This window comes from Lissotriton helveticus, chromosome 2_1 (assembly GCF_964261635.1).
Source record: "Lissotriton helveticus chromosome 2_1, aLisHel1.1, whole genome shotgun sequence".
Lineage (NCBI taxonomy): Eukaryota > Metazoa > Chordata > Amphibia > Caudata > Salamandridae > Lissotriton > Lissotriton helveticus.
Window position 1 is genome coordinate 2,060,988,212 of NC_136059.1, and position 20,400 is coordinate 2,061,008,611.

Genomic DNA, 20,400 nt, shown 5'->3' on the forward strand with positions numbered 1-20,400 from the left:
GCCGCGTATAAATCAATGCTCGAAGGTGTCCACCTTTGAGTAGCACGCGAACAGCAGCTTGGTTTATGTATAGGTGAGGACGGGGAACCCCTCGTAGACGCCGCTCCGTACGGGATCTGCCCGACGCGTTTCGAAGCTCCATATGCTTCTCTTCAGGGGCTTTAACTGAAGCGGTGTGCGCAACCGCTGACCCACTTCCCCATTTTATATATAACACACCCACCGATGGAAGGCTCAAATGAGACTGTGCATTCTGGGAAGTGTGGTCCGGGAAGCACACAATCAAGTCCTGTATGGACTCCACAAGTGGGCCCGTCCTCGATTCCAAGTACGACTGCTGCTTCACTTTCGTGACCCCCAGGGTACCGGAGTGGTGCATACTCCGCGGCTGGACGGCCGCGTATAAATCAATGCTCGAAGGTGTCCACCTTTGAGTAGCACACGAACAGCAGCTTGGTTTATGTATAGGTGAGGACGGGGAACCACTCGTAGACGCCGCTCCGTACGGGATCTGCCCGACGCGTTTCGAAGCTCCATATGCTTCTCTTCAGGGGCTTAAACGGAAGCGGTGTGCGCAACCGCCGACCCACTTCCCCATTTTATATATAACACACCCACCGATGGGAGGCTCAAATGAGACTGTGCATTCTGGGAAGTGTGGTCCGGGAAGCACACAATCAAGTCCTGTATGGACTCCACAAGTGGGCCCGTCCTCGATTCCAAGTATGACTGCTGCTTCACTTTCGTGACCCCCAGGGTACCGGGGTGGTGCATACTCCGCGGCTGGATGGCCACGTATAAATCAATGCTCGAAGGTGTCCACCTTTGAGTAGCACGCGAACAGCAGCTTGGTTTATGTATAGGTGAGGACGGGGAACCACTCGTAGACGCCGCTCCGGACGGGATCAGCCCGACACGTTTCAAAGCTCCTTATGCTTCTCTTCAGGGGCTTTAACGGAAGCGGTGTGCGCAACCGCCGACCCACTTCCCCATTTTATATATAACACACCCACCGATGGGAGGCTCAAATGAGACTGTGCATTCTGGAAAGTGTGGTCCGGGAAGCACACAATCAAGTCCTGTATGGACTCCACAAGTGGGCCCGTCTTCGATTCCAAGTACGACTGCTGCTTCACTTTCGTGACCCCCAGGGTACCGGGGTGGTGCATACTCCGCGGCTGGACGAGTGCGTATCAATCAATGCTCGAAGGTGTCCACCTTTGAGTAGCACACGAACAGCAGCTTGGTTTATGTATAGGTGAGGATTGGGAACCACTCGTAGACGCCGCTCCGTACGGGATCTGCCCGACGCGTTTCGAAGCTCCATATGCTTCTCTTCAGGGGCTTTAACGGAAGCGGTGTGCGCAACCGCCGACCCACTTCCCCATTTTATATATAACACACCCACCGATGGGAGGCTCAAATGAGACTGTGCATTCTGGGAAGTGTGGTCCGGGAAGCACACAATCAAGTCCTGTATGGACTCCACAAGTGGGCCCGTCCTCGATTCCAAGTACGACTGCTGCTTCACTTTCGTGACCCCCAGGGTACCGGGGTGGTGCATACTCCGCGGCTGGACGGCCGCGTATAAATCAATGCTCGAAGGTGTCCACCTTTGAGTAGCACGCGAACAGCAGCTTGGTTTATGTATAGGTGAGGACGGGCAACCACTCGTAGACGCCGCTCCGTACGGGATCTGCCCGCTGCATTTCGAAGCTCCATATGCTTCTCTTCAGGGGCTTTAACGGAAGCGGTGTGCGCAACCGCCGACCCACTTCCCCATTTTATATATAACACACCCACCGATGGGAGGCTCAAATGAGACTGTGCATTCTGGGAAGTGTGGTCCGGGAAGCACACAATCAAGTCCTGTATGGACTCCACAAGTGGGCCCGTCCTCGATTCCAAGTACGACTGCTGCTTCACTTTCGTGACCCCCAGGGTACCGGGGTGGTGCATACTCCGCGGCTGGACGGCCGCGTATAAATCAATGCTCGAAGGTGTCCACCTTTGAGTAGCACGCGAACAGCAGCTTGGTTTATGTATAGGTGAGGACGGGGAACCACTCGTAGACGCCGCTCCGTACGGGATCTGCCCGACCTGTTTCGAAGCTCCTTATGCTTCTCTTCAGTGGCTTTAATGGAAGCGGTGTGCGCAACCGCCGACCCACTTCCCCATTTTATATATAACACACCCATCGATGGGAGGCTCAAATGAGACTGTGCATTCTGGGAAGTGTGGTCCGGGAAGCACACAATCAAGTCCTGTATGGACTCCACAAGTGGGCCCGTCCTCGATTCCAAGTACGACTGCTGCTTCACTTTCGTGACCCCCAGGGTACCGGGGTGGTGCATACTCCGCGGCTGGACGGCCGCGTATAAATCAATGCTCGAAGGTGTCCACCTTTGAGTAGCACGCGAACAGCAGCTTGGTTTATGTATAGGTGAGGACGGGGAACCACTCGTAGACGCCGCTCCGTACGGGATCTGCCCGACGCGTTTCGAAGCTCCATATGCTACTCTTCAGGGGCTTTAACGGAAGCGGTGTGCGCAACCGCCGACCCACTTCCCCATTTTATATATATCACACCCACCGATGGGAGGCTCAAATGAGATTGTGCATTCTGGGAAGTGTGGTCCGGGAAGCACACAATCAAGTCCTGTATGGACTCCACAAGTGGGCCCGTCCTCGATTCCAAGGACGACTGCTGCTTCACTTTCGTGACCCCCAGGGTACAGGGGTGGTGCACACTCCGCGGCTGGACGGCCGTAAATAAATCAATGCTCGAAGGTGTCCACCTTTGAGTAGCACGCGAACAGCAGCTTGGTTTATGTATAGGTGAGGACGGGGAACCACTCGCAGACGCCGCTCCGTACGGGATCTGCCCGACGCGTTTCGAAGCTCCATATGCTTCTCTTCAGGGGCTTTAACGGAAGCGGTGTGCGCAACCGCCGACCCACTTCCCCATTTTATATATAACACACCCACCGATGGGAGGCTCAAATGAGACTGTGCATTCTGGGAAGTGTGGTCCGGGAAGCACACAATCAAGTCCTGTATGGACTCCTTAAGTGGGCCTGTCCTCGATTCCAAGTACGACTGCTGCTTCACTTTCGTGACCCCCAGGGTCCCGGGGTGGTGCATACTCCGCGGCTGGACGGCCGCGTATAAATCAATGCTCGAAGGTGTGCACCTTTGAGTAGCACGCGAACAGCAGCTTGGTTTATGTATAGGTGAGGACGGGGAACCACTCGTAGACGCCGCTCCGTACGGGATCTGCCCGACGCAGTTCGAAGCTCCATATGCTTCTCTTCAGGGGCTTTAACGGAAGCGGTGTGCGCAACCGCCGACCCACTTCCCCATTTTATATATAACACACCCACCGATGGGAGGCTCAAATGAGACTGTGCATTCTGGGAAGTGTGGTCCGGGAAGCACACAATCAAGTCCTGTATGGACTCCACAAGTGGGCCCGTCCTCGATTCCAAGTATGACTGCTGCTTCACTATCGTGACCCCCAGGGTACCGGGGTGGTGCATACTCCGCGGCTGGACGGCCGCGTATAAATCAATGCTCGAAGGTGTCCACCTTTGAGTAGCACGCGAACAGCAGCTTGGTTTATGTATAGGTGAGGACGGGGAACCACTCGTAGACGCCACTCCGTACGGGATCTGCCCGACGCGTTTCGAAGCTCCATATGCTTCTCTTCAGGGGCTTTAACGGAAGCGGTGTGCGCAACCGCCGACCCACTTCCCCATTTTATATATAACACACCCACCGATGGGAGGCTCAAATGAGACTGTGCATTCTGGGAAGTGTGGTCCGGGAAGCACACAATCAAGTCCTGTATGTACTCCACAAGTGGGCCCGTCCTCGATTCCAAGGACGACTGCTGCTTCACTTTCGTGACCCCCAGGGCACCGGGGTGGTGCACACTCCGCGGCTGGACAGCCGCGTATAAATCAATGCTCGAAGGTGTCCACCTTTGAGTAGCACGCGAACAGCAGCTTGGTTTATGTATAGGTGAGGACGGGGAACCCCTCGTAGACGCCGCTCCGTACGGGATCTGCCCGACGCGTTTCGAAGCTCCATATGCTTCTCTTCAGGGGCTTTAACGGAAGCGGTGTGCGCAACCGCTGACCCACTTCCCCATTTTATATATAACACACCCACCGATGGAAGGCTCAAATGAGACTGTGCATTCTGGGAAGTGTGGTCCGGGAAGCACACAATCAAGTCCTGTATGGACTCCACAAGTGGGCCCGTCCTCGATTCCAAGTACGACTGCTGCTTCACTTTCGTGACCCCCAGGGTACCGGGGTGGTGCATACTCCGCGGCTGGACGGCCGCGTATAAATCAATGCTCGAAGGTGTCCACCTTTGAGTAGCACGCGAACAGCAGCTTGGTTTATGTATAGGTGAGGACGGGGAACCACTCGTAGACGCCGCTCCGTACGGGATCTGCCCGACGCGTTTCGAAGCTCCATATGCTTCTCTTCAGGGGCTTTAACGGAAGCGGTGTGCGCAACCGCCGACCCACTTCCCCATTTTATATATAACACACCCACCGATGGGAGGCTCAAATGAGACTGTGCATTCTGGGAAGTGTGGTCCGGGAAGCACACAATCAAGTCCTGTATGGACTCCACAAGTGGGCCCGTCCTCGATTCCAAGTATGACTGCTGCTTCACTTTCGTGACCCCCAGGGTACCGGGGTGGTGCATACTCCGCGGCTGGATGGCCACGTATAAATCAATGCTCGAAGGTGTCCACCTTTGAGTAGCACGCGAACAGCAGCTTGGTTTATGTATAGGTGAGGACGGGGAACCACTCGTAGACGCCGCTCCGTACGGGATCTGCCCGACGCGTTTCGAAGCTCCATATGCTTCTCTTCAGGGGCTTTAACGGAAGCGGTGTGCGCAACCGCCGACACACTTCCCCATTTTATATATAACACACCCACCGATGGGAGGCTCAAATGAGACTGTGCATTCTGGAAAGTGTGGTCCGGGAAGCACACTATCAAGTCCTGTATGGACTCCACAAGTGGGCCCGTCTTCGATTTCAAGTACGACTGCTGCTTCACTTTCGTGACCCCCAGGGTACCGGGGTGGTGCATACTCCGCGGCTGGACGAGTGCGTATAAATCAATGCTCGAAGGTGTCCACCTTTGAGTAGCACACGAACAGCAGCTTGGTTTATGTATAGGTGAGGATTGGGAACCACTCGTAGACGCCGCTCCGTACGGGATCTGCCCGACGCGTTTCGAAGCTCCATATGCTTCTCTTCAGGGGCTTTAACGGAAGCGGTGTGCGCAACCGCCGACCCACTTCCCCATTTTATATATAACACACCCACCGATGGGAGGCTCAAATGAGACTGTGCATTCTGGGAAGTGTGGTCCGGGAAGCACACAATCAAGTCCTGTATGGACTCCACAAGTGGGCCCGTCCTCGATTCCAAGTACGACTGCTGCTTCACTTTCGTGACCCCCAGGGTACCGGGGTGGTGCATACTCCGCGGCTGGACGGCCGCGTATAAATCAATGCTCGAAGGTGTCCACCTTTGATTAGCACGCGAACAGCAGCTTGGTTTATGTATAGGTGAGGACGGGCAACCACTCGTAGACGCCGCTCCGTACGGGATCTGCCCGACGCGTTTCGAAGCTCCATATGCTTCTCTTCAGGGGCTTTAACGGAAGCGGTGTGCGCAACCGCCGACCCACTTCCCCATTTTATATATAACACACCCACCGATGGGAGGCTCAAATGAGACTGTGCATTCTGGGAAGTGTGGTCCGGGAAGCACACAATCAAGTCCTGTATGGACTCCACAAGTGGGCCCGTCCTCGATTCCAAGTACGACTGCTGCTTCACTTTCGTGACCCCCAGGGTACCGGGGTGGTGCATACTCGGCGGCTGGACGGCCGCGTATAAATCAATGCTCGAAGGTGTCCACCTTTGAGTAGCACGCGAACAGCAGCTTGGTTTATGTATAGGTGAGGACGGGGAACCACTCGTAGACGCCGCTCCGTACGGGATCTGCCCGACCTGTTTCGAAGCTCCTTATGCTTCTCTTCAGTGGCTTTAATGGAAGCGGTGTGCGCAACCGCCGACCCACTTCCCCATTTTATATATAACACACCCTTCGATGGGAGGCTCAAATGAGACTGTGCATTCTGGGAAGTGTGGTCCGGGAAGCACACAATCAAGTCCTGTATGGACTCCACAAGTGGGCCCGTCCTCGATTCCAAGTACGACTGCTGCTTCACTTTCGTGACCCCCAGGGTACCGGGGTGGTGCATACTCCGCGGCTGGACGGCCGCGTATAAATCAATGCTCGAAGGTGTCCACCTTTGAGTAGCACGCGAACAGCAGCTTGGTTTATGTATAGGTGAGGACGGGGAACCACTCGTAGACGCCGCTCCGTACGGGATCTGCCCGACGCGTTTCGAAGCTCCATATGCTTCTCTTCAGGGGCTTTAACGGAAGCGGTGTGCGCAACCGCCGACCCACTTCCCCATTTTATATATATCACACCCACCGATGGGAGGCTCAAATGAGACTGTGCATTCTGGGAAGTGTGGTCCGGGAAGCACACAATCAAGTCCTGTATGGACTCCACAAGTGGGCCCGTCCTCGATTCCAAGGATGACTGCTGCTTCACTTTCGTGACCCCCAGGGTACCGGGGTGGTGCACACTCCGCGGCTGGACGGCCGTAAATAAATCAATGCTCGAAGGTGTCCACCTTTGAGTAGCACGCGAACAGCAGCTTGGTTTATGTATAGGTGAGGACGGGGAACCACTCGTAGACGCCGCTCCGTAAGGGATCTGCCCGACGCGTTTCGAAGCTCCATATGCTTCTCTTCAGGGGCTTTAACGGAAGCGGTGTGCGCAACCGCCGACCCACTTCCCCATTTTATATATAACACACCCACCGATGGGAGGCTCAAATGAGACTGTGCATTCTGGGAAGTGTGGTCCGGGAAGCACACAATCAAGTCCTGTATGGACTCCACAAGTGGGCCCGTCCTCGATTCCAAGTACGACTGCTGCTTCACTTTCGTGACCCCCAGGGTACCGGGGTGGTGCATACTCCGCGGCTGGACGGCCGCGTATAAATCAATGCTCGAAGGTGTCCACCTTTGAGTAGCACGCGAACAGCAGCTTGGTTTATGTATAGGTGAGGACGGGGAACCACTCGTAGACGCCGCTCCGTACGGGATCTGCCCGACGCAGTTCGAAGCTCCATATGCTTCTCTTCAGGGGCTTTAACGGAAGCGGTGTGCGCAACCGCCGACCCACTTCCCCATTTTATATATAACACACCCACCGATGGGAGGCTCAAATGAGACTGTGCATTCTGGGAAGTGTGGTCCGGGAAGCACACAATCAAGTCCTGTATGGACTCCACAAGTGGGCCCGTCCTCGATTCCAAGTATGACTGCTGCTTCACTATCGTGACCCCCAGGGTACCGGGGTGGTGCATGCTCCGCGGCTGGACGGCCGCGTATAAATCAATGCTCGAAGGTGTCCACCTTTGAGTAGCACGCGAACAGCAGCTTGGTTTATGTATAGGTGAGGACGGGGAACCACTCGTAGACGCCTCTCCGTACGGGATCTGCCCGACGCGATTCGAAGCTCCATATGCTTCTCTTCAGGTGCTTTAACGGAAGCGGTGTGCGCAACCGCCGACCCACTTCCTCATTTTATATATAACACACCCACCGATGGGAGGCTCAAATGAGACTGTGCATTCTGGGAAGTGTGGTCTGGGAAGCACAAAATCAAGTCCTGTATGGACTCCACAAGTGGGCCCGTCCTCGATTCCAAGTACGACTGCTGCTTCACTTTCGTGACCCCCAGGGTACCGAGGTGGTGCATACTCCTCGGCTGGACGGCCGCGTATAAATCAATGCTCGAAGGTGTCCACCTTTGAGTAGCACGCGAACAGCAGCTTGGTTTATGTATAGGTGAGGACGGGGAACCACTCGTAGACGCCGCTCCGTACGGGATCTGCCCGACGCGTTTCGAAGCTCCATATGCTTCTCTACAGGGGCTTTAACGGAAGCGGTGTGCGCAACCGCCGACCCACTTCCCCATTTTATATATAACACACCCACCGATGGGAGGCTCAAATGAGACTGTGCATTCTGGGAAGTGTGGTCCGGGAAGCACACAATCAAGTCCTGTATGGACTCCACAAGTGGGCCCGTCCTCGATTCCAAGTACGACTGCTGCTTCACTTTCGTGACCCCCAGGGTACCAGGGTGGTGCATACTCCGCGGCTGGACGGCCGCGTATAACTCAATGCTCGAAGGTGTCCACCTTTGAGTAGCACGCAAACAGCAGCTTGGTTTATGTATAGGTGAGGACGGGGAACCACTCGTAGACGCCACTCCGTACGGGATCTGCCCGACGCGTTTCGAAGCTCCATATGCTTCTCTTCAGGGGCTTTAACGGAAGCGGTGTGCGCAACCGCCGACCCACTTCCCCATTTTATATATAACACACCCACCGATGGGAGGCTCAAATGAGACTGTGCATTCTGGGAAGTGTGGTCCGGGAAGCACACAATCAAGTCCTGTATGTACTCCACAAGTGGGCCCGTCCTCGATTCCAAGGACGACTGCTGCTTCACTTTCGTGACCCCCAGGGTACCGGGGTGGTGCACACTCCGCGGCTGGACAGCCGCGTATAAATCAATGCTCGAAGGTGTCCACCTTTGAGTAGCACGCGAACAGCAGCTTGGTTTATGTATAGGTGAGGACGGGGAACCCCTCGTAGACGCCGCTCCGTACGGGATCTGCCCGACGCGTTTCGAAGCTCCATATGCTTCTCTTCAGGGGCTTTAACGGAAGCGGTGTGCGCAACCGCTGACCCACTTCCCCATTTTATATATAACACACCCACCGATGGAAGGCTCAAATGAGACTGTGCATTCTGGGAAGTGTGGTCCGGGAAGCACACAATCAAGTCCTGTATGGACTCCACAAGTGGGCCCGTCCTCGATTCCAAGTACGACTGCTGCTTCACTTTCGTGACCCCCAGGGTACCGGGGTGGTGCATACTCCGCGGCTGGACGGCCGCGTATAAATCAATGCTCGAAGGTGTCCACCTTTGAGTAGCACACGAACAGCAGCTTGGTTTATGTATAGGTGAGGACGGGGAACCACTCGTAGACGCCGCTCCGTACGGGATCTGCCCGATGCGTTTCGAAGCTCCATATGCTTCTCTTCAGGGGCTTAAACGGAAGCGGTGTGCGCAACCGCCGACCCACTTCCCCATTTTATATATAACACACCCACCGATGGGAGGCTCAAATGAGACTGTGCATTCTGGGAAGTGTGGTCCGGGAAGCACACAATCAAGTCCTGTATGGACTCCACAAGTGGGCCCGTCCTCGATTCCAAGTATGACTGCTGCTTCACTTTCGTGACCCCCAGGGTACCGGGGTGGTGCATACTCCGCGGCTGGATGGCCACGTATAAATCAATGCTCGAAGGTGTCCACCTTTGAGTAGCACGCGAACAGCAGCTTGGTTTATGTATAGGTGAGGACGGGGAACCACTCGTAGACGCCGCTCCGGACGGGATCAGCCCGACACGTTTCAAAGCTCCTTATGCTTCTCTTCAGGGGCTTTAACGGAAGCGGTGTGCGCAACCGCCGACCCACTTCCCCATTTTATATATAACACACCCACCGATGGGAGGCTCAAATGAGACTGTGCATTCTGGAAAGTGTGGTCCGGGAAGCACACAATCAAGTCCTGTATGGACTCCACAAGTGGGCCCGTCTTCGATTCCAAGTACGACTGCTGCTTCACTTTCGTGACCCCCAGGGTACCGGGGTGGTGCATACTCCGCGGCTGGACGAGTGCGTATCAATCAATGCTCGAAGGTGTCCACCTTTGAGTAGCACACGAACAGCAGCTTGGTTTATGTATAGGTGAGGATTGGGAACCACTCGTAGACGCCGCTCCGTACGGGATCTGCCCGACGCGTTTCGAAGCTCCATATGCTTCTCTTCAGGGGCTTTAACGGAAGCGGTGTGCGCAACCGCCGACCCACTTCCCCATTTTATATATAACACACCCACCGATGGGAGGCTCAAATGAGACTGTGCATTCTGGGAAGTGTGGTCCGGGAAGCACACAATCAAGTCCTGTATGGACTCCACAAGTGGGCCCGTCCTCGATTCCAAGTACGACTGCTGCTTCACTTTCGTGACCCCCAGGGTACCGGGGTGGTGCATACTCCGCGGCTGGACGGCCGCGTATAAATCAATGCTCGAAGGTGTCCACCTTTGAGTAGCACGCGAACAGCAGCTTGGTTTATGTATAGGTGAGGACGGGCAACCACTCGTAGACGCCGCTCCGTACGGGATCTGCCCGCTGCATTTCGAAGCTCCATATGCTTCTCTTCAGGGGCTTTAACGGAAGCGGTGTGCGCAACCGCCGACCCACTTCCCCATTTTATATATAACACACCCACCGATGGGAGGCTCAAATGAGACTGTGCATTCTGGGAAGTGTGGTCCGGGAAGCACACAGTCAAGTCCTGTATGGACTCCACAAGTGGGCCCGTCCTCGATTCCAAGTACGACTGCTGCTTCACTTTCGTGACCCCCAGGGTACCGGGGTGGTGCATACTCCGCGGCTGGACGGCCGCGTATAAATCAATGCTCGAAGGTGTCCACCTTTGAGTAGCACGCGAACAGCAGCTTGGTTTATGTATAGGTGAGGACGGGGAACCACTCGTAGACGCCGCTCCGTACGGGATCTGCCCGACCTGTTTCGAAGCTCCTTATGCTTCTCTTCAGTGGCTTTAATGGAAGCGGTGTGCGCAACCGCCGACCCACTTCCCCATTTTATATATAACACACCCATCGATGGGAGGCTCAAATGAGACTGTGCATTCTGGGAAGTGTGGTCCGGGAAGCACACAATCAAGTCCTGTATGGACTCCACAAGTGGGCCCGTCCTCGATTCCAAGTACGACTGCTGCTTCACTTTCGTGACCCCCAGGGTACCGGGGTAGTGCATACTCCGCGGCTGGACGGCCGCGTATAAATCAATGCTCGAAGGTGTCCACCTTTGAGTAGCACGCGAACAGCAGCTTGGTTTATGTATAGGTGAGGACGGGGAACCACTCGTAGACGCCGCTCCGTACGGGATCTGCCCGACGCGTTTCGAAGCTCCATATGCTTCTCTTCAGGGGCTTTAACGGAAGCGGTGTGCGCAACCGCCGACCCACTTCCCCATTTTATATATATCACACCCACCGATGGGAGGCTCAAATGAGATTGTGCATTCTGGGAAGTGTGGTCCGGGAAGCACACAATCAAGTCCTGTATGGACTCCACAAGTGGGCCCGTCCTCGATTCCAAGGACGACTGCTGCTTCACTTTCGTGACCCCCAGGGTACCGGGGTGGTGCACACTCCGCGGCTGGACGGCCGTAAATAAATCAATGCTCGAAGGTGTCCACCTTTGAGTAGCACGCGAACAGCAGCTTGGTTTATGTATAGGTGAGGACGGGGAACCACTCGCAGACGCCGCTCCGTACGGGATCTGCCCGACGCGTTTCGAAGCTCCATATGCTTCTCTTCAGGGGCTTTAACGGAAGCGGTGTGCGCAACCGCCGACCCACTTCCCCATTTTATATATAACACACCCACCGATGGGAGGCTCAAATGAGACTGTGCATTCTGGGAAGTGTGGTCCGGGAAGCACACAATCAAGTCCTGTATGGACTCCTTAAGTGGGCCTGTCCTCGATTCCAAGTACGACTGCTGCTTCACTTTCGTGACCCCCAGGGTACCGGGGTGGTGCATACTCCGCGGCTGGACGGCCGCGTATAAATCAATGCTCGAAGGTGTGCACCTTTGAGTAGCACGCGAACAGCAGCTTGGTTTATGTATAGGTGAGGACGGGGAACCACTCGTAGACGCCGCTCCGTACGGGATCTGCCCGACGCAGTTCGAAGCTCCATATGCTTCTCTTCAGGGGCTTTAACGGAAGCGGTGTGCGCAACCGCCGACCCACTTCCCCATTTTATATATAACACACCCACCGATGGGAGGCTCAAATGAGACTGTGCATTCTGGGAAGTGTGGTCCGGGAAGCACACAATCAAGTCCTGTATGGACTCCACAAGTGGGCCCGTCCTCGATTCCAAGTATGACTGCTGCTTCACTATCGTGACCCCCAGGGTACCGGGGTGGTGCATACTCCGCGGCTGGACGGCCGCGTATAAATCAATGCTCGAAGGTGTCCACCTTTGAGTAGCACGCGAACAGCAGCTTGGTTTATGTATAGGTGAGGACGGGGAACCACTCGTAGACGCCGCTCCGTACGGGATCTGCCCGACGCGATTCGAAGCTCCATATGCTTCTCTTCAGGTGCTTTAACGGAAGCGGTGTGCGCAACCGCCGACCCACTTCCTCATTTTATATATAACACACCCACCGATGGGAGGCTCAAATGAGACTGTGCATTCTGGGAAGTGTGGTCTGGGAAGCACAAAATCAAGTCCTGTATGGACTCCACAAGTGGGCCCGTCCTCGATTCCAAGTACGACTGCTGCTTCACTTTCGTGACCCCCAGGGTACCGGGGTGGTGCATACTCCTCGGCTGGACGGCCGCGTATAAATCAATGCTCGAAGGTGTCCACCTTTGAGTAGCACGCGAACAGCAGCTTGGTTTATGTATAGGTGAGGACGGGGAACCACTCGTAGACGCTGCTCCGTACGGGATCTGCCCGACGCGTTTCGAAGCTCCATATGCTTCTCTTCAGGGGCTTTAACGGAAGCGGTGTGCGCAACCGCCGACCCACTTCCCCATTTTATATATAACACACCCACCGATGGGAGGCTCAAATGAGACTGTGCATTCTGGGAAGTGTGGTCCGGGAAGCACAGAATCAAGTCCTGTATGGACTCCACAAGTGGGTCCGTCCTCGATTCCAAGTACGACTGCTGCTTCACTTTCGTGACCCCCAGGGTACCGGGGTGGTGCATACTCCGCGGCTGGACGGCCGCGTATAAATCAATGCTCGAAGGTGTCCACCTTTGAGTAGCACGCGAACAGCATCTTGGTTTATGTATAGGTGAGGACGGGGAAACCACTCGTAGACGCCGCTCCGTACGGGATCTGCCCGACGCGTTTCGAAGCTCCATATGCTTCTCTTCAGGGGCTTTAACGGAAGCGGTGTGCGCAACCGCCGACCCACTTCCCCATTTTATATATAACACATCCACCGATGGGAGGCTCAAATGAGACTGTGCATTCTGGGAAGTGTGGTCCGGGAAGCACACAATCAAGTCCTGTATGGACTCCACAAGTGGGCCCGTCCTCGATTCCAAGTACGACTGCTGCTTCACTTTCGTGACCCCCAGGGTACCAGGGTGGTGCATACTCCGCGGCTGGACGGCCGCGTATAAATCAATGCTCGAAGGTGTCCACCTTTGAGTAGCACGCAAACAGCAGCTTGGTTTATGTATAGGTGAGGACGGGGAACCACTCGTAGACGCCGCTCCGTACGGGATCTGCCCGACGCGTTTCGAAGCTCCATATGCTTCTCTTCAGGTGCTTTAACGGAAGCGGTGTGCGCAACCGCCGACCCACTTCCTCATTTTATATATAACACACCCACCGATGGGAGGCTCAAATGAGACTGTGCATTCTGGGAAGTGTGGTCCGGGAAGCACACAATCAAGTCCTGTATGGACTCCACAAGTGGGCCCGTCCTCGATTCCAAGTACGACTGCTGCTTCACTTTCGTGACCCCCAGGGTACTGGGGTGGTGCATACTCCTCGGCTGGACGGCCGCGTATAAATCAAGGCTCGAAGGTGTCCACCTTTGAGTAGCACGCGAACAGCAGCTTGGTTTATGTATAGGTGAGGACGGGGAACCACTCGTAGACGCCGCTCCGTACGGGATCTGCCCGACGCGTTTCGAAGCTCCATATGCTTCTCTTCAGGGGCTTTAACGGAAGCGGTGTGCGCAACCGCCGACCCACTTCCCCATTTTATATATAACACACCCACCGAAGGCAGGCTCAAATGAGACTGTGCATTCTGGGAAGTGTGGTCCGGGAAGCACACAATCAAGTCCTGTATGGACTCCACAAGTGGGCCCGTCCTCGATTCCAAGTACGACTGCTGCTTCACTTTCGTGACCCCCAGGGTACCGGGGTGGTGCATACTCCGCGGCTGGACGGCCGCGTATAAATCAATGCTCGAAGGTGTCCACCTTTGAGTAGCACGCGAACAGCAGCTTGGTTTATGTATAGGTGAGGACGGGGAAGCACTCGTAGCCGCCGCTCCGTACGGGATCTGCCCGACGCGTTTCGAAGCTCCATATGCTTCTCTTCAGGGGCTTTAACGGAAGCGGTGTGCGCAACCGCCGACCCACTTCCCCATTTTATATATAACACACCCACCGATGGGAGGCTCAAATGAGACTGTGCATTCTGGGAAGTGTGGTCCGGGATGTCATTTGAGATGTCATCAGTGATGTCACTGACCATGTCATGAATGATCTAATATGTGACATCATCAGCAGTGGATTGCGGGTGCGCGATATATACTTAATACAACTAACTATATAGGAGCAATTTCAATGGTTTTGTTTGGGTAAAATGTCCAGCTAACTATAACACCACTAAAACTTATAGTTTTTTTAGTGAATTTCAAAGGTTTTGTAAAAGCTAATTCCTAACTATATAACTCCTGAAACCTATGGTTTTTTTCAGTGAATTTCAAAGGTTTTTTTAAATGCTAATTCCTAACTATATAAGGCCTGAAACCTATGGTTTTTTCAGTGAATTTCAAAGTTTTTTTAAATGCTAATTCCTAACTATATAAGGTCTGAAACCTATGGTTTTTTCAGTGAATTTCAAAGGTTTTTTAAATGCTAATTCCTAACTATATAAGGCCTGAAACCTATGGTTTTTTCAGTGAATTTCAAAGGTTTTTTAAATGCTAATTCTACTAGCGGATAACGTTTAAATATATTAATATCCTAGTGGGACCACCTGAGCAGCCCTAGGGGGTCAGGGTGTTCCTACCCTGCCCCCTTTTTGTGTTCCACATGTTTGTTTTTCTGCTTTCTTGTGCCTAATTCCTAACTATATAAGGCCTGAAACCTATGTTTTTTTCAGTGAATTTGCAAGGTTTTTTAAATGCTAATTCCTAACTATATAAGGCCTGAAACCTATGGTTTTTTCATTGAATTTGCAAGGTTTTTTAAATGCTAATTCCTAACTATATAAGGCCTGAAACCTATGGTTTTTTCAGTGAATTTGCAAGGTTTTTTTAAATGCTAATTCCTAACTATATAAGGCCTGAAACCTATGTTTTTTTCAGTGAATTTGCAAGGTTTTTTTAAATGCTAATTCCTAACTATAAAAGGACTGAAACCTATGGTTTTTTCAGTGAATTTCAAAGGTTTTTTAAATGCTAATTCCTAACTATATAAGGTCTGAAACCTATGTTTTTTCAGTGAATTTCAAAGTTTTTTTAATGCTAATTCCTAACTATATAAGACCTGAAAGCCCACCAGGAATCTCCAGTATGCACCAGGGGACTGCATTGCAGAGAGGTGTAATTAAGCCACGGCCCTTTTTATACCTCTCTGCAATGCAGCCCCCGTGCATGTTTGAAGAGGGGGAACTCATTCCCCCTGCATACTGGGGGCCCCTGGGGGCCAACTAGCCCACCTGGAACCTCCAGTATGGGCCAGGGGGCTGCATTGCAGAGGTGTAATGAGGCTATGCCCCTTGTTACACCTCTCTGCAACGCAGCCGCCTGGCGCGTTTGCAGAGGGGGAACTAATTCCCCTTGCATAATGGGGGTCCCTGGGGGCCAACTAGCCCACCAGGAGCCTCCAGTATGCGCCAGATGGCTGCATTGCATAGAGGTGTAATGAGGCCACACCCTTTTTTACACCTCTCTGCAACGCAGCCCCCGTGCATGTTTGAAGAGGGGGAACTAATTCCCCTTGCATACTGGGTGTCCCTGGCAGCCATCTTGTGCCTTGTTCGAACCAAGGCACAAGAAAGCAGTGAAACAAAGGTGTGAAACTCACAAAGGGGCCAGAGTAGAAACACCCTAACCCCCTAGGCCTGCTCAGGGGGTCCCACAAGGAGCCCCAAGGCAAAAAAAATAATATATTTTTTTTTTTAAAAGTCGCGGGGTACAAAAAACAATAAAAAAATATAAAACAACAATAAGAATAAAAAAACAGTTCTTTTCAGAACTACCTCCAATTTATATAAACATGCTACATTTTTTTAAAAACTCTGTCTTTCTTTTTTTCTCCAGGGTACGCATACTGGTACGTGTACCGATACGTGTACCGGGGCGCGCACCCCCTCAAAAAAAGAAAAAAAAATGAGTGTGTGTGTGAGTGGTGTGTGTTTGTGGGGGGGTGGGTGTGGGGTGTGTGTGTGGGGGGGTATATGTGTGGGGTGTGTGTGTGTAGGATGTGTGGGTGTGTGTGTGGGGTGTGTGTGTGGGTGTGTGTGTGGGGGGGGTGTGTGTGGGTGTGTGTGGGGGTGAGGAATGTGTGTGTGGGTGTGGGTGTGTGTGGGTGTGAGGTGTGTGTGTGGGGTGTGTGTGTGTGTGTGTGAGTGTGGGGTGTGTGTCAGAGGTGTGTGTGTGGGGGGGTGAGGTGTGTGTGGGGGATGTGTGGGGTGTGTCTGTGAGGTGTGTGTGTGTGTGGGGGGGAGTGAGGTGTGTGTGGGGTGTGTGGGTGTAGGTGGGGGTGTGGGGGTGTATGGTGTGTGTGTGGGTGTGTGGGGTGTTTGGGTGTGGGTGGAGGTGTGGGTGTATGAGGTATGGTGGGGGTGTGTATGGAGGGGGTGGGTGTGGGGTGTGTGGGTGTCGGGGTATGTGTGTGGGGCACCCCCTCAAAAAAATAAAAAAATAATGAGTGTGCGTCTGTGTGTGGTGTGTGTGTGTGGGTGGGTGGGTGTGGGGGGTGTGTGTGGGGGTATGTGTGTGGGGTGTGTGTGTGTAGGATGTGTGTGTGTGTGTGTGGGGTGTGTGTGTGGGTGTGTGTGTGGGGGGGGTGGGTGTGTGTGAGAGGAGTGTGTGTGGGTGTGTGGGTGTGTGTGTGAGGTGTGTGTGGTGTGTGTGTGTATGTGTGTGTGTGTGTGTGAGGTGTGTGTCAGAGGTGTGTGTATGTGGGGAAGGGGTGAGGTGTGTGTGGGGGATGTGTGGGGTGTGTCTGTGAGGTGTGTGTGTGTGTGTCTGAGGGGGGATGAGGTGTATAGGTGTATGTAGGTGTGTGGGGTATGTGGGTGTGGGTTGGGATGTGGGTGTGTAAGGTGTGTGTGTGGGTGTGGGTGTGTGGGGTGTTTGGGTGTAGGTGGGGGTGTGGGTGTGTGAGGTGTGTGTGGGGTGTGTGTGGGTGTGGGGGTATGTGTGTAGGATGTGTGTGTATGTGTGGGATGTGTGGGTGTGTCTGTGATGTATGCGTGTGTGTGTGTGTGGGGGGATGTGTGTGTGTGGGATGTGTGAGGTGTGTCTGTGAGGTATCTGTGTGTGCGTGTGTGTGTGTTGGGGGGTGAGGTGTGTGTGTGAGTGTGTGTGTGTGGGATGTGTGGGTGTGGGTGTGGATGTGTAAGGTGTCGGTGTGGGGGTGTGGGGTGTTTGGGTGTGGGTGGAGGTGTGTGTGTGTGTGAGGTGTGTGTGGGGAGTGTGTGGGTGTGGAGGTGTGGGGTTGTGTGCGTGTGGGTGTGTGTGGGACGTACTTGTAGGTACCTAAAACAGCCACATAACCAAAAGCTCTTTTCAGAGCTACCCTACCTGTAATCACTCAAAATGATTATTTTATTATTTATTATTATGATTAAATAATTGTTTTCACTATTTTTTCCCATGGTATGCTCCCCGGTACGCTCCCCGGTGCGCATACCGGGCGCTCCCCCGCGAAAAACGAAAAAAATAATAATTTTTTGTTTGCCCCGCGGGACCCTTTAATGGCCCCCACATCAAACCTAGGGGGTCAGGGGGGTCTACCCTGCCCCCTTTTGGTCATTTCCCCCTTCAATTTTTGCCACCTCTTGTGTCTCAATCCTAACGAGACACAAGATGGCGGCCGCTGCGGACTGTTTCGAATGTTTACAGACACCCGAGAACCAATCAGCTTCCCGTGCGCAAGTCGCGTGGCGCGCCCGGAGCGCTCCCCGGTGCGTGTACCGGGGCGCGGCCATAGATATATAATTTTTTTTAACCTAATTACTCAAAATCCTCTGGAGCACATATCTTGAGACATAGCAAAGGCACATCGGGCTACCAGTCCCTACAATTTTGCCAAGTTTGGTGAAAATCCATTCAGCCGTTCGAGCTAAAAGTGCGACAGACTGCCCTATGGAAATTAACATGGGGAAAACACATTTTGGGACCCCCCTTTTATCTCAGCCCCTGCTTGACGAATCCCCCCCAAACTTTCAGGGAAGGACCGGAGCGCCGCGAGGCAAAGTTGCTGAAATATTCAGGCAGATTCCTCAACTGGCGCCAAAGTTATTCCCAATAGAATGTTGCGATTTCCCTATGGAAATCAATCCTAACTATATATACCTACTGGCGACCGCCAGTAGGTAATATATATATATATATATATATATATATATATATATATATATATATATATATATATATATATATATTACCTACTGGCGGTCGCCAGTAGGTATATATAGTTAGGATTTTTTCTCTATGGGTTTTTTGAAAATTCTATGTCTAATAACTTTGGCGTTTGTGGACGGAATTGGCTGAAATTTTCAGCAAAATGGAACATTTTGTTTCTGAGCAGCCACTGGAAATTTGGGGGGAGTTGGTCCAGGGGGGGCCGAGAAAAAAGGGGGGTCCCAAAACGTGTTTTTAACATTGAGTTTTCCATAGGGCGGTTAGCCTCACTTTTAGCCCGAACGGCTGAATGGATTTGCACGAAACTTGGCAAAATTGTAGGGACTGGTAGCCCGATGTGCCTTTTGTAGGTCTCAATATATGTGCTGCAGTGGATTTTGAGAAAATAACGTTCAAAAAAAGATATATATCTGTAAGCGCGGACCAGGCAGCGCCCCGGTACGCGTACTTGACGCGTAACGGAACTTCGCGTAGCGAAGTTGATTGGCTCTCCGGTGTCTGTCAACATTCTAAACAGTCCGGAGCGGCCGCCATCTTGTCTCTCGGTAGGATCGAGTGACAAGAGGAGGACAAAACAAAGGGGGAAATGACCATAAGGGGGCATAGTAGATCCTCCCTGACCCCCTAGGTTTGATGTGGAGGCTTTAAAGGGGCCCCGCTAAGCAAAAAAAAAAAATTTTTTTTTGTTTTTTTTCGTGGTTAGCGCCCGGTACGCGAACCGGGAAGCGTTCTGGGGAGCGTATCACAATGAAAAATGAATGATAGACTTTTCAAATGCTGTATGTTAATTGATTGTTGGTTTTGTTGATTATTTTTTTTTTTTTTTTTTTTTAAGCTTTTTTTATTGTGTTTCATAATTTATTAAACTTTCTAACATTTCATTGTCAGAAATTTCATAATAATCATGGAATATAGATTGTAGTCTCTGAGGTTGTAAAATGTCCTCATTTGCAAGGAGGTTATCTACTGCTTGTACACATTGCAGTAGTTCTTGGTCCCAAGTTTCATCCATAAATTCAATCTCATTTGGATCAATGATTTCTGTGTTGGACTCTGGAAGGACAATTTCAAATGAAATGTTTTGTTCACTTTCCATTTTTCCTGAAATTTGCATAAAAAAAATATATATTAGTAGAGGTAGGGCACTGTTGGGATTAATTTTAGATAGGCAGTTTTTAACAGAGAATTTATCTTTGGGCAGTGTATAGTATCAGAGTGGAAGTAGGAATATAAAAAAGTGTATCTAAATTTATAAGTACTACAGAGGGATAGTATATAACTAACAGAAAAAGTTTGCCATATTAACTTAAAGTGCACAATATACTTCAGTTTTAAAAATAACAACTTACCTTTAAAAAGAAGTTGAAGTTATTAATGAAAATCCTATTGAAATGTACACCAGGAAGTAGTAGTCAAAATGGCTGTGTTTCCTTCTCTTCCTTTATATATATTCGGGTACATAACCAATCAAATGTGAGGTAAAAAAAGTAGAAAATGAAAGTAACATTTTAATTGGTTGTCAATTCCAACATTTCAGATGTGTTTTGTGAAGTAATTTACCTCACGGTATTTAGAGAGGTCTACAGGCTAAATGGCTAAATGGAATTCCAATCAAATTTGTGAAAATGGTAGGGATTGGTATGTAGTATGAGCTAATCTATATTTGGTGAAATTGTCTCCAGTGGCTTTTCTGTGAACTACTTTCCCACCTTTTTTTCCCAGGGAGCGACCCGGTACGCGAAC